The sequence below is a fragment of the Macaca mulatta genome, chromosome 16 (assembly GCF_049350105.2).
Source record: "Macaca mulatta isolate MMU2019108-1 chromosome 16, T2T-MMU8v2.0, whole genome shotgun sequence".
NCBI classification, from domain to species: Eukaryota; Metazoa; Chordata; class Mammalia; order Primates; family Cercopithecidae; genus Macaca; species Macaca mulatta.
In genome coordinates this window covers 61,484,969-61,498,142 of record NC_133421.1, presented here as the reverse complement: position 1 = coordinate 61,498,142, position 13,174 = coordinate 61,484,969, and positions in this window count along the sequence as shown.

Below are 13,174 nucleotides of genomic sequence, written 5' to 3'. Positions count from 1 at the left end.
TTTTCAGAGCCTGTCTCCTAAAACCCAGTATCTTTTTGTTCTTAGAATTTTCTCTCCTCGCAGGTATCCTTGCATTTTAAGAGGATTTGTAGATTTCAGATTTTTTGACCCCACACAGTACGTCCTACCTGCCCACTCTGCCCTTTAATAGGCTTATCTTGGCTCTCTCGCCATGACACTCCCTGAAAGCTTGTCATGTGTGGAGAGCTCTCGGTTTCCTCTGATATCGCCTCCAGCTAATAGAAATTCCGTGGGCCTCCATTTCTGTAGCTAACAATCAGGGCTGATGATGGGAGAGGCGAAAGTGAAAGTGCAGGAGACTCATGAGGCTTTAACTTGGTCTTATAAAAAGAAACTGTAAATCCCACCCCACCCCCTTATACTCTCACTGTCGTCTAATGATTTTTACTGATTCTCGGCAAAAATTGATATTCCCCTTGGTCAGGGGGCTGAGTGACTATCTGCAAAGTAAGTGAAATATTGCAGATTTGGAGTCCCTTAGCTTGTGAAAATTACCAAGACCCATTATTTCAGCCTGGTTGTCTCCAGGCCGGCTCCAACACATGAAAAAAGAACTGGTAAGGTGCCTGGATCCTGCCTCCCCATAAACTATTTAATCTGTTTGACACCTCTTGCTGGTAAAAGCTCAGGTAAAGACATACTGAAGTTGGACGAGAGCTAGGATCTCTAAATATGTTGAAAATGTTATCTGTTCTTTCTCAAATATGTCGCTCCCATTCAGGTATTTGCTCTGTGATAGCCTTTTACCTTGGCAGCCACTGAGGCTCTGTGCCTTGTATTTCAAAACTGATAAGGAAAGGCAAGATCCTCCCACGTTGTTTCCTCAGAGCACTTGATGAGGATGGGCCATATGTGATGTGGACCGCGTGGCCTCACTACCAGTGGCTCACCCACCTCCCCCTTCTTGTGCATGCCTTGCTCATCCAGAGAGCAGAAGGTAATGGGAAGGAGAAAATAAATGGGCTTTCTCTGAGGGTCTCACACAGGCACTCCAGTGATCTCCTTATCTGCAGACTTGGCAAATTCTTTACAACATCTGATCAAGGAAGGGCTTTTTTGATGTTTCTGCATGTTCTCGATTTACTGCCCTGCTACTGGGATATGACGAGATGCCCGTATCAGGAGCCCCTCAGAGCTTTACAGATAGGCTGCAAAGTCTGCATATTTTTAAATAAACAGCAAGCTAGTCTCGGAATGTGGCTTCTTTGGGGCTAAAGCAACATTTGCATAAAGCAGAAGAGCAGATGCCAGACCCAAGTGATCTACTGCCCCTAATCTGGCTCTGTGTCCCTTTCCTCTCCCCTGCCTGCCTCTCCCCATCATGTTAATTCTGCTGTCAGGACCCTCTACAGATTCCCCAGAACCTGGGCTGAGTTATAGGATGGGAAGCTGCTTGTGGTCTCCAGGTTTCTGCCTTCCATCTGCCTTGCAGCTGGCTCTGCAGTCCGATGGGAGATGCACAGGTGAAAGGAGTTGGAGATTTGGACTTTTGATCTGCTTATTCCCCAAAGTCTTCAAAGCTCTGACCCATATATCTACCATGATGGGGTTTTTAACAAGGTAAGGGAGGAAGCGATGTGCAGGGAGGCTGATTTATGTGAGGGCAGGAAACTGGGCAATGCTGTGGTCTCTAATCATGACTTCCACTATCTGTATAGTCATAGCATTCAATGCCCATCGGAAGGATTTAGAAAGAGATGTCCTTAAAGAAAATGCTTCTCAGCCGGGCACGGTGGTTCATGCCTGTAATCCCAGCACTTCGGAAGGCCGCGGCGGGCAGATCACGAGGTCAGGAGATAGAGACCATCCTGGCTAACAAGGTGAAACCCCGTCTCTACTAAAAACGCAAAAAGTAGCCGGGCACGGTGGCGGGCGCCTGTAATCCTAGCTACTCAGGAGGCTGAGGCAGGAGAATGGTGTGAACCCAGGAGGCGGAGCTTGCAGTGAGTCGAGATCCTGCCACTGCACTCCAACCTGGGCGACAGAGCGAGACTCCATCTCAAAAAAAAAAACAAAAAACAAAAAAGAAAATGCTTCTCAAATTAATTTTAATAACCCCCTTCTCATTTTCCCAGGCTTGCTGTAGTATACAAACTGGAGCGCTTCAACTGCAAGATCAGTCACGTTCAAACAATATATTTCCAAACATGGAGAAGACCACCCCAAGCAGAAGATCCCTAAAGCAAAACTACCCATCACAGCCAAGCCATAGACCATTAGAGGTTTTCGCAAAATCTGTGAGTCAGTGTCTGACTTGGACCCTATTTGCAGTGATTCTAATTCTTAAAGGGTTACACAGACAGGGGTATTCTCTTGCTGAACCTAATGGTCTTGGCTATTTGGGTAGTCTGCTTGATTTTTCTTTTCCAAAAGGAAAAAGAGGAGAGAGTGACCTAAGACCCTGAACAATGCTTGATGATCTGATACTTAGGGGTGGTGTTGAGGAGTAGGGAGAAAGAGAGGCCATCATCCTAAATGTACTGCATATTCAACATATGTAAATTTATATAAATTCTTGAGGACCAGAGGCAGAAAAAGAAAATTATATGTTGCTTTTCAGATATATGATCTTGAATACATTACTTATTTTCTTCAAGCCTTGGGCTCTTCATATGTAAAGTGAGAATAATGATCATACTAACCTCCCAGAGATGTAGTGAGAAATAAGGGCTAATAGCAAAGTGCTAGATAAATGTCAATAACAATAATGACAACAAAGCTAATAACAGCTGCCACCAAGGAGGAAGGTGGGGATACAGTATCATGAAAGAAATAGTCAGGCATCATAACTCATGTCTGTAATTCCAGTGACTCAGGAGGCTGCGGCTGGAGGATCGCTTGAGCTGAGGAGTTCCAGACCAGCCTGGGCAACTTAGTGAGGTTCTGTCTCTAAAAAAAATGAAATAAATTCATCAACCATGGTGACGCACACCTGTAGTCCCAGCTACTTGGGAGGCTGACTTGTGAGGATCTCTTGAGATCTCTTGAGCCCAGGAGTTTGAGGCTGCAGTGAGCTATGATGGCATCACCACACCCCAGCATGGGCAAAAGAGAGAGACCCTGTCTCTAAAAAAGAAAAGAAAAGAGACAGAGAAGAAAGAAAGAGAGAGAGGAAGAAGGAAGGAAGAAGGAAGGAAGGAAGGAAGGAAGGAAGGAAGGAAGGAAGGAAGGAAGGAAGGAAGGGAGGAAGGGCCAGCAGGAGGGAGGAAAGGAGAGAGAGAGGGAGGGAGGAAGGAAGGAATTACCTAACAGCAATGATAAAGAGGAATGGAAATGGTTAGCTTCCCTAGCCTAGGTCATCTGCACTTCCTTCCCTTGAGATAACAGGGCCTCTCCTCACCTATCCACATTGTTTCTCTGCACTAACGCTCCTTTCCCTCCTCATAAATTACAGATTCTGCTCAGCAAATATTTGCTCCCCACAAATGGCTGCTGATGTGGCAGCTCCCTTCCTGAGCTTGGAGATTTGTATGGATTAAGGTATCAGTGACTGATGCAGCCCCAGAGGTCAAGTAGATGGACACAATTTGCAAGAGAAAGAGAATTCCTCTCATTTCTCACTCCCAGTCTGCGCCATAGTCCTTCCCTGCCCAGGCTATCCTGCTTATGTCAATAGAAATACAGTGCTAGCTCAAGGGATATGGTATTTCCATTGTATTAGAATTTATCTGATTATACAATATTTTCTGTTCCGTTCTGGATACCTCATTTTATAGAATATATTAACTAAGGATGGAAAAACAGAGTGGGGAAAGATCTGGAAATCAGGTCTCAGGAGGAACAAATGAAGAAATCGAGAATATATATTGCTCAACAGAGGGAAAGAGCTATGGGCACACATGACAGCTCTCTTCAAATATTTGGAGGGGTAGCCTATGGAAGAGGAATTAAGAGTTCTTGTGTTGGCTCCAGAGGGCAACAAAGAAGTAGAATCAATGGGTGTAAGTGCCAAGAAGGTAAACTCCCATTCCATATAAAGAACCATTTTATATCATTTACAGCAGCCTAGCATTATGGGAGTCTTCCTTATAAATAGTGATCTTGGCCAGGCACAGTGGCTCACACTTGTAATCCCAGCACTTTGGGAGGCTAAGGAGGGTGGATCACTTGAGGTCAGGAGTTCGAGACCAGCCTGGCCAACATGATGAAATCCCGTCTCTACTAAGAAATATAAAAATTAGCCAGGCATGGTGGTGGGTGCCTGTAATCTCAGCTACTTGGGAGGCTGAGGCAGGGAGAATTGCTTGAACCCAGGAGGCGGAGGTTGCAGTGAGTTGAGATTGTGCCACTGCACTCCAGCCTGAGTAACAGAGCGAGACTCCGTCTCAAAAAAAAGAAAACAAACAAAAAACCAAAAATTCACCATCTCAGTCTTTTTGGTTTTTGAGACAAGGTCTCACTCTGTTGCCCAGGCTGGAGTGCAGTGGCACTATCTTGGCTCACTGCAGACTGCCTCCTGGGCTCAAGCGATAGTCCACATCAGCCTCCTGAGGAGTTGAGCTACAGGTATGCACTACCGTGCCTGGCTAATTTGGTTAATTTTTTTAATAGAGGCAGTCTCCCTATGTTGCTCAGGCTGATCTTGAGCTCCTGGGCTCAAGGGATCCTCCCACCTCGGCTTCCAAAAGTGTTGGGTTTACAAGTGTGAGCCACCGCAACCAGCCTCCGTCTGAGTTTTAAAGCCTGCCTCAATTGAAAGGAGAGGATGGAAGAGGGCTCCTCTAGGTTTCCACATGACCTAAGACAAGAATCTGAGTTATTTCTCAGGGACTGGGCAAACATTTACACTTGTCACCAAAAACAAAACTGAGAATTAAACTTAAAGGTTCTGGGAAGGATAAAAAGAGGGAACTGGGTATTTTCTTGTTTACTAAGGGAGGAATCTGACATTGACACGAACTCAGCACCTGCCCAATGCAGAGGATATACTGAACAAGAGGTTTATGGTATCCATTAAATTAAATGGAAACCTAGGGCACTGTTTTTGTCCGGAGATTTGTGTACAAGAGGACTAGAGGAAGAGAAAGAATAAAGCAAAATCTGCATTGAATTTTTTTCCAGTCTCCCATATTCCTTTGATTTTGAAAAAATAAAGAGGTCAGATGTGGCTCATGTCTGTAATGCCAGCACTTTGGGAGGCCAAGACGGGAGGATCACTTGAGCCCAGGAGTTCAAGACCAGCCTAAGCAACATAGTGAGAGCCCGTGTCCAAAAAAAGTAGAAAAAAATTACCCGAGTGTGGTGGTGCATGCCTGTAGTCCCAGCAACTTGGGAGGCTGAGGTAGGAGGATTAGCTTGAGCCCAGGAGGTCAAGGCTGAGGTTGAGGCTCAAATAGAAACTCCAGAGAGTGAAAGAGAAAGAGACTGTTTTCTCATAAGTACAATACTTGTCTCCCTCACCAGCTTTCTCTGGCTATGCGGAAACCAGGTCTGCAAAGCTGTGTACAAGGTCAATTTGTTTTCTGGCTGAGAACACAAGGAATAATGCTTGTGTTTTGTTTGTTTGTTTGTTTGTTTTTGAGATGGAGTCTCGCTCTGTTGCCCATGCTGGAGTGCAGGGGTGTGATCTCAGCTCATGGCAACCTTCGCCTCCCAGGTTAAAGCAACTCTCCCTGCCTCAGCCTCCCAAGTAGCTGGGATTACAGGTGTGCATCACCACGCTCAGCTAAGTTTTGTATTTTTAGTAGAGACAAGGTTTCACCATGCTAGCCAGGCTGGTCTCAAACTCCTGACCTCAGATGATCCACCCACCTCGGCCTCCCAAACTGCTGGGATTACAAGCATGAGCCACTGTGCCTGGCAACAATGCTTATTTACAGATAGGTCTGCAAATGTGTAAGGGAGGCCAGCAAGTCTGCAGCAATGTGTCCAGGTGTGGATTTCAATGGTTTTTCAATGAGTTTAAAATGTTTGCACTGTAGGTGGGAACCTGCAAGCACTCGGAGTCTTTCAAATTCATTTTTTGCAATTCCCCATTTCCAACATCCAGATTACTGGATTTGAGTGTTCTGAATGGGGACCCCATGCTGGATTCAGGCCTTGCCCCATCCCAGCCCACCCATCCTCCAGGGGCGCCTTCCTGCTTTGCTCAGACTCTTTCTAGTCTAGGGTCTCTCCTGCCCTGCTCAAGTGTGGAGATTGAAAATTGAGTTTTGGGGCTGGGCACAGTGGCTCATGCCTGTAATCCCAGCACTTTGGGAGGCTGAGACAGGTGGATCACTTGAGGCCAGGAGCTCGAGACTAGCCTGGACATCATGGTGAAACCCTGTCTCTACTAAAAAATTACAAAAATTTGCCAGGTGTGGTAGCTCACAACTGTGGTCCCAGCTACTCAGGAAGCTGAGGCAAGAGAATCACCTGAACCCAGGAGGCGGAGGTTGCGGTGAGATGGGATGGTGCCACTGCACTCCAGCCTGGGAGACAGAGCAAGATTCTGTCTCAAAAAAAAAAAAAAAAAGCTGGGCACAGTGTCTCACGCCTGTAATCCCAGCATTTTGGAAGGCCGAGGCAGGTGGATCACAAGGCCAGGAGTTCAAGACTAGCCAGACCAAGATGGCGAAACCCCATTTCTATTAAAAATACAAAAATTAGTTGGCCGTGGTGGTGGGCGCCTGTAATCCCAGCTACTCAGGAGGCTGAGGCAGAGAATCACTTGAACCCGGGAAGTGGAGGTTGCAGTGAGCTGATATCGCACCACTGCACTCCAGCCTGGGCGACACAGCGGGGCTCCATATCAAAAAAAAAAAAAAAAAAAAAAAAAAAAAAGGAAGTTTTGGAAGAAGACTGAGTGTGAATAGGAGAGATAGTGGAGTAACTGGATGTGATAGAAGAGAGGCAGTTCCAGGCCTGAGAACATGAAGTAGCTCTTCCTGCCATCTATCTGCCAGCTGTGCTTCCAGGAAGATACACCTCAAAGGCGTGCCCCTGCAAAGCTTGTTGTATACATTTTGCTTCTTCAGACTTTCTGGCTTGAAAGCTTCTGGCAGAAGCTTTGAGCTGGTCTGAAATGAGGAATCAAAGAACTCTGGCCAAAATTGTTAGATCCATGCCCTGGACTCTTGAACCTTCATTTTCCTCCAAGTGCTGCTGAGAAATTCCCTCTCCTAGCTTCGTTCTCCCTAGCGGGGGTCCTAATGTAGAAATCTAACCCCAGGGTGGAACAGGCAGGTGATCTTTGTTTTCCTTTTTTTTTTTTTGAGACAGAGTTTCACTCTTGTTGCCCAGGGTGGAGTGCAATGAATGGCACGATCTTGGCTCACCACAACCTCTGCCTCCTGGATTCAAGCGATTCTCCTGCCTCAGCCTCCTGAGTATGCGCCGCCACGTCCGGCTAATTTTGTATTTTAATTAGAGGTGGGGTTTCTCCATGTTGGTCAGGCTGGTCTTGAACTCCCAACCTCAGGTGATCTGCCCGCCTTGGCCTTCCAAAGTGTTGGGATTACAGGCATGAGCTACCGCGCCCAACCAGGTGACCTTCTTTTTTCTCCTGTTCCTGGCCAGTTTTCTCTTTCCCTCTGCCTGACTCAAGTCAGGTTCCAGATCCTGTTCCTGTGGCATCAGGACGCATGTGTGTAGATCCATGTGTGGAGGAAGGAAGCAAGAAGACATCATCAATTCCCAAGAAGTTCCACTGATGGTAACCGACCATGCCAGACTGATCTTCCCAAGGGCTCTGTGAAGCTTCCAACAGGTGGCCATCGTTGCCCTTGAGTTTCAGTAATGTTGTCCCCTTTCTGATCCCAAAAAACCTGAACCCACACCCCTGTGTGAATTCACCTTACTCGCCCTAGAAGGGAGAAGACAACCCAAATGCTTTTGGAAAAGATGAAACCAAATCTTGGTACAGTGGTGCAGAAGGGAATCTGACACTAGCTTCTGTGGGAAGTTGGAAGATGGGAAGTAAGGTTTGAGACAGGCCCACTTCTCTTGGGTGTCCCTGCAGGAGGTCTTCTCTGTCCATTTTCTACCAATAGAAATATCCAGCTGGTCCTTCAAATCCTTTACATTTCCAAAGTTGAGTCTTTTCTTGGGTTTACACTTGCTAAAGTAAAGGAAGCCCAAACAAAACAAAAGAACAAACAAAAACTCTGTGGGAGAACCCTTAGATCAAACTCGCCCTAAAGCTATCCAGTGACTGCTTTGTCATTTGCCTGAGATAAATTCCTCCAACAGAAGGGAGGGAGAAAGCAAATGCCTCCCAAATCCTCATCCATCTCTAACCCTGTCTGAAATATCTTCATATTAACATATACACTATGATAGTACTATTAGACTAATCAAACATCTAAAGCTAACATAATTTCTTCACTTATTTTTTATTTATTTATTTTTTTTGAGACGGAGTCTCACTCTGTCGCCCAGGCTGGAGTGCAGTGATCTCAGCTCACTGAAACCTCCACCTTGCTGGTTCAAGTAATTCCTCTGCCTCAGCCTCATGAGTAACTGGGATTACAGGCGCATGCCACCATGCCCAGCTAATTTTTTTTTTTTTTTTTTTTGTATTTGTAGTAGAGACGGGGTTTCACCATGTTGGCTAGACTGGTCTCGAACTCCTGACCTCAAGCAATTCGCCCGCCTTGGCCTCCCAGAGTGCTGGGATTACAGGCGTGAGCCACCATGCCCAGCATAACATCATTTCAGAACACCATTTTTGGGGTGCCTGTCTTCTAGGCAGAATAATTTTGCTTCAATATTTGTTTATTTAACAGATATTTACTGAGCATCTACTATATTCCAGGCATTGTTATAGGCACTAGAAATGGAACAAGGAAGAAAACAGACAAAAATCCCTGCTTAACCAGGTGCAGTAGGCACACACCTGTACAGTCCCAGCTACTCAGGAGGCTGAGGCCAGAGGATGGCTTGAGCCCAGGAGTTCAAGTCCAGCCTGGACAATATAGCAAGACTTTGTTTCTAAGGAAAAAAAAAAAGCCCTGTCTTCATGGATCTTACATTCTAGAATGTTAGGAGGTAAGAGATCAGTTTTCATATGTGTTGCTGAGAACACAAGTGTCACTTCTTTATTGTATTGGCTCTTTTAGTGTCTTTGGAAAGAGTTCAGACTGTTACAAATTTACCGAGTTCCTCTACCATAAACCATGGTTTATAATATTGCACTAATGATACACAGCTATGTGAAGCCTTTATACTCCTGGATCATGTCCCCAACCCGACAGTTCCATTTTAGCCAATCTCCATGCACTCTTCCCCCAAAAGATAATCATTTGCTGAGTCTTCTCTTCTTCTAGAGGCCCAGGCTGCTGGTCCAGTAAGGGTGGAGAGACCAGGGCATGACCCCACAACTGACTAGTACCCTTCCCCCGCGCTTCTGGCCTCAGCAGTCCCCAGGATAGGCGGCTCTGTCAGGGCTGGGGAGTGGGGGGCTGCAAGCCATTGCAGGGCTGAACTCTCCATGAACCAGGAAGGGAGGGAGTGGGGGCAACAGAGCAGAGCCAACAGGAGTAGGCTGGGGAGGCAGGCTTCTGGACAAACCTCTCTGGCTGAGTAAATATTGAGCTGCCTCATCTCCAAGGTGGGGGTTGAAATGGAGCTGTCAGGCCAGAGTAAACTGAAGGGAGCTTCGGGCCACTAAGGAGCAGAGGGCGCATGTTTGGTGCAGCTCCCTCCCTGCTCGGTTCCCCTCCAGGCAGAAAGGGCTGCAGGGCTCGAAATTGTCTGGACTCAGGCCAGCGATCTGGAGCGGCAGAAGGAAAGGGGTGATTTTAATTAGCTCTAACTAGGCCAGTAAAATATATCCAACAGGGTGCTTCTCCACCCAACCCTCCCATTCCCATCTCCCACCAAGTTTACACTCTTTCTTACATAAGTCTTCATCTACCCTCAAAGGAAAGAATGAGTCCAGCTGCGTGGGATAATTTAACTTATATTAAAAACTGGGAAAATAGGCCCAGAGAGGTTAAGTGACTTACCCAAGGACACAAGGAAGGGTCTTAGTAGACTAAACTCAGGTCTCCTGACTTCCTACAAAAGTCTTTCTTCTCTGAAGCATCTGATCCATTCCTTTCCTGATGAAGAGAATAACAGTGGATGAGGGCCAGGAGGTCAGCCTTGGAGCTGAATCCTGCAGCTACTTGAGCCTCCATGTTCTCCCAGGAATGGACATTAAGTATTTTACATCTCCGACTTTTGTCCCACCCAGGATACACTCTGATTATAGGAAGCATTTTGAGAGCCACGGAAATAGCAAAAGCTGAAGCCTCTGGAATACTCTGGTTGAGTCATGCAAGGAAGTCAGAACCAGGACTGAGTCACAGAGGAAAAAATCTGGTACAACTGCAGGGGCCACCAATCTCGTGGACTACAATGAGAATATCCTCCCCAAGTTATTCAATGAGGCTGTCCTGTCAAGGACATCCCTCGTTATAATACTGTACTTAACTGTAAGCCTGTAAAGCCTGTATTCCATGGACTCTTCTGAACCCTTTGGTTCATAATTCTTTTACTGTCTAGAAGCAAGTCCCAAGCTTATGGTGCTGGCTGGGTCTGCTGGTGCAGTGCAGGGGCGCTAAGGCTGGACAACATCTGCTTTCATCATGCCAAGACCAAGAATAACTCAGTGTAAGAAAGTAATAGGAAAATGTCCTATGTGACTATGTAAAATAGGAAGCCTCCGCTGAACACTCACCATACACCAGGCTGTGTTCTAAGCATCTCTCACATCTCTCACATATATCGTTTATTATTCAATATCTTTCATTGTATATCTGAAGAAACTGAAGCACAGGGAAACTGAATAACTCACATGAAGGGACCATTTTGAACACTAAGTTATACTCCAGAACCCTTGCTCTCCACCGCTCTAAGTCAGGGAATTGAAGTTCCTGCCTTCCAGACTTCTTATCCATCTTCCATAATGGAGAAGAGAGGGAATAAGTGTGAGAGGCCAGGATAACTTTCCTCTTCGACAGGTGGGTAGGCTGAGAACAGAACAAAAAGGTGTCTCAGCCAAATGCACCTTCAGTATTCTCAGCTGCTAAGAAGGGAATCCCTTCAATTTGTCTCTAGCTCCATACACCTATCAGGGATCAAATAAGCTATGAGTGTGAGAAGTGGGCATAGTCAAAATAATCTCTGGAATACATTGGGGACTACAGAAGGGAAGATCACAGTCCCTTTTAATATGATAATACTTTGTTACTGCTCATATTTGTTTATGTGGGACCATTCCAAGCGTTTTACACATATTAACTCATTAAATCCCAACATCAACCCCACGAAACAGGTACTGTCATTATCCCTATTTTGTAGATAATGAAACTGGGCACAGGGAATTAGGCAACTTGCCCAAGGCCACAGGGCTAGTGAGAGGCAGGGCTTGGATTTGAACCCAGATATCCTAGGCATTTCCCCCAACTCCTTGGTGCTGCTCTCTGGCTCATTTTGATCTCCCTTGTGTCATCTGGAGAGATTCCTCCAAGCCTCCCATCCACACTCTCTTCTAAACACCATCCCCACCAACTCCTTCCCAGCAGCCCGGTGCTATCTGCACAAGGAATGCTCACAACAAAGAAACCTGCATTGGCCGGGCAGGCACAGTGGCTCACACCTGTAATCCCAGCACTTTGGGAGGCGGAGGCGGGCAGATCACCTGAGGTCAGGAGTTCGAGACCAGCCTGACCAACATGGAGAAACCCCGTCTCTACTAAAAATACAAAATTAGCCGGTCGTGGTGGCGCATGCCTGTAATCCCAGCTATTCCTACTCGGGAGATTGAGGCAGGAGAATCGCTTGAACCCGGGAGGCCAAGGTTGCAATGAGACAAGATCACACAGCCTGGTCCATAAGAGGCAAACTCCATCTCAAAAAAAAAAAAGAAAAAGAAAAAGAAAAAAAAGAAACCTACATTAACAGTTAGAAGAGCTTCAGGGTTGGCCGGGCGCAGTGGCTCACTCCTGTAATCCCAGCACTTTGGGAGGCCAAGGCGGGCGGATCACCTGAGGTCGGGAGTTCAAGACCAGCCTGACCAACATGGAGAAACCCTGTCTCTACTAAAAATACAAAAATTAGCCGGGCATGATGGCGCATGCCTGTAATCCCAGCTATTCGGGTAGGCTGAGGCAGAAGAATCGCTTGAACCTGGGAAGTAGAGGTTGCGGTGAGCCAAGGTCACGCCATTGTACTCTACCCTGGGCAACAAGAGCTAAACTCCGTCTCAAAAAAAAAAAAAAAAAAAAAGAAGAGCTTCAGGGTTTTCAAAATCTTTTTTTTCCTCTCTCTCTTGTTCAGGAGATCAAAGGGCCTCACATTGGGAGAACAAATGCTGAGGGAAAAGGCAAAGGAAAGAGGAAAAGTTCACACTTGGGCTGAGAAACAGATGGTGCAGAGGGTTGGGTGGAGTGAAGACTTGACTGGCCCCCACGTGATGCCCGGGTTTGTGGGGAGTGGAGGGCTCCTCAGAAATCTTGACAAACTTTCAACCAGCCTAGAGAATTCTCCCTCCTGTGAAGAATGAAGACTAGGCAAGCATGGTGGCTCATGTCTGTCATTCCAGTGTTAATGCCTTGGAAGGCCAATGTGGGAAGATTCCTTAAACCCAGGAGTTCAAGACCAGCCTGAACAACATAGCGAGACCCCCATCTCTTAAATTAAATTTTTTAAAAAGACAGTCAATACTCAAAAAACTCAAGATTTTTATTTTCAAACTGGAGATATTTTTTGACATTTGGGAAGTGGAGATGTGGGTGGAGAGCTTTCAAATTTTGCAAAAGAAAAAAACAAAAATTACTTTCAGACTTCCTAGTAAATGTAATACCCTCCCTCCCAGAGCTATTAAAAAAACGGCAATCTGAAAGGCATGAAGAATTCTATGAGTGAAGCAATTTGGCATCTATTCTGGAAAGTTTAACAATGAAGGGCTGGGCACCGTGGCTCCCAGCACTTTAGGAGGCCAAGGTGGGCAGATTGCTTGAGCTCAGGAGTTCAAGACCAGCCTGGGCAACATGGCGAAATCCCGTCTCTACAACAAAGAGATACAAAAGCTAACCAGGCATGGTGGCATGTGCCTGTGGTCCCAGCTACTTGGGAGGCTGAGGTGGGAGGATCACTTGAGCCCAAGAGGTCAAAGCTGCAGCAAGCTGAGATCAGGCCACTGCACTCCAGCCTGGGAGACAGAGGGAGACCCTGTCTCAAAAAA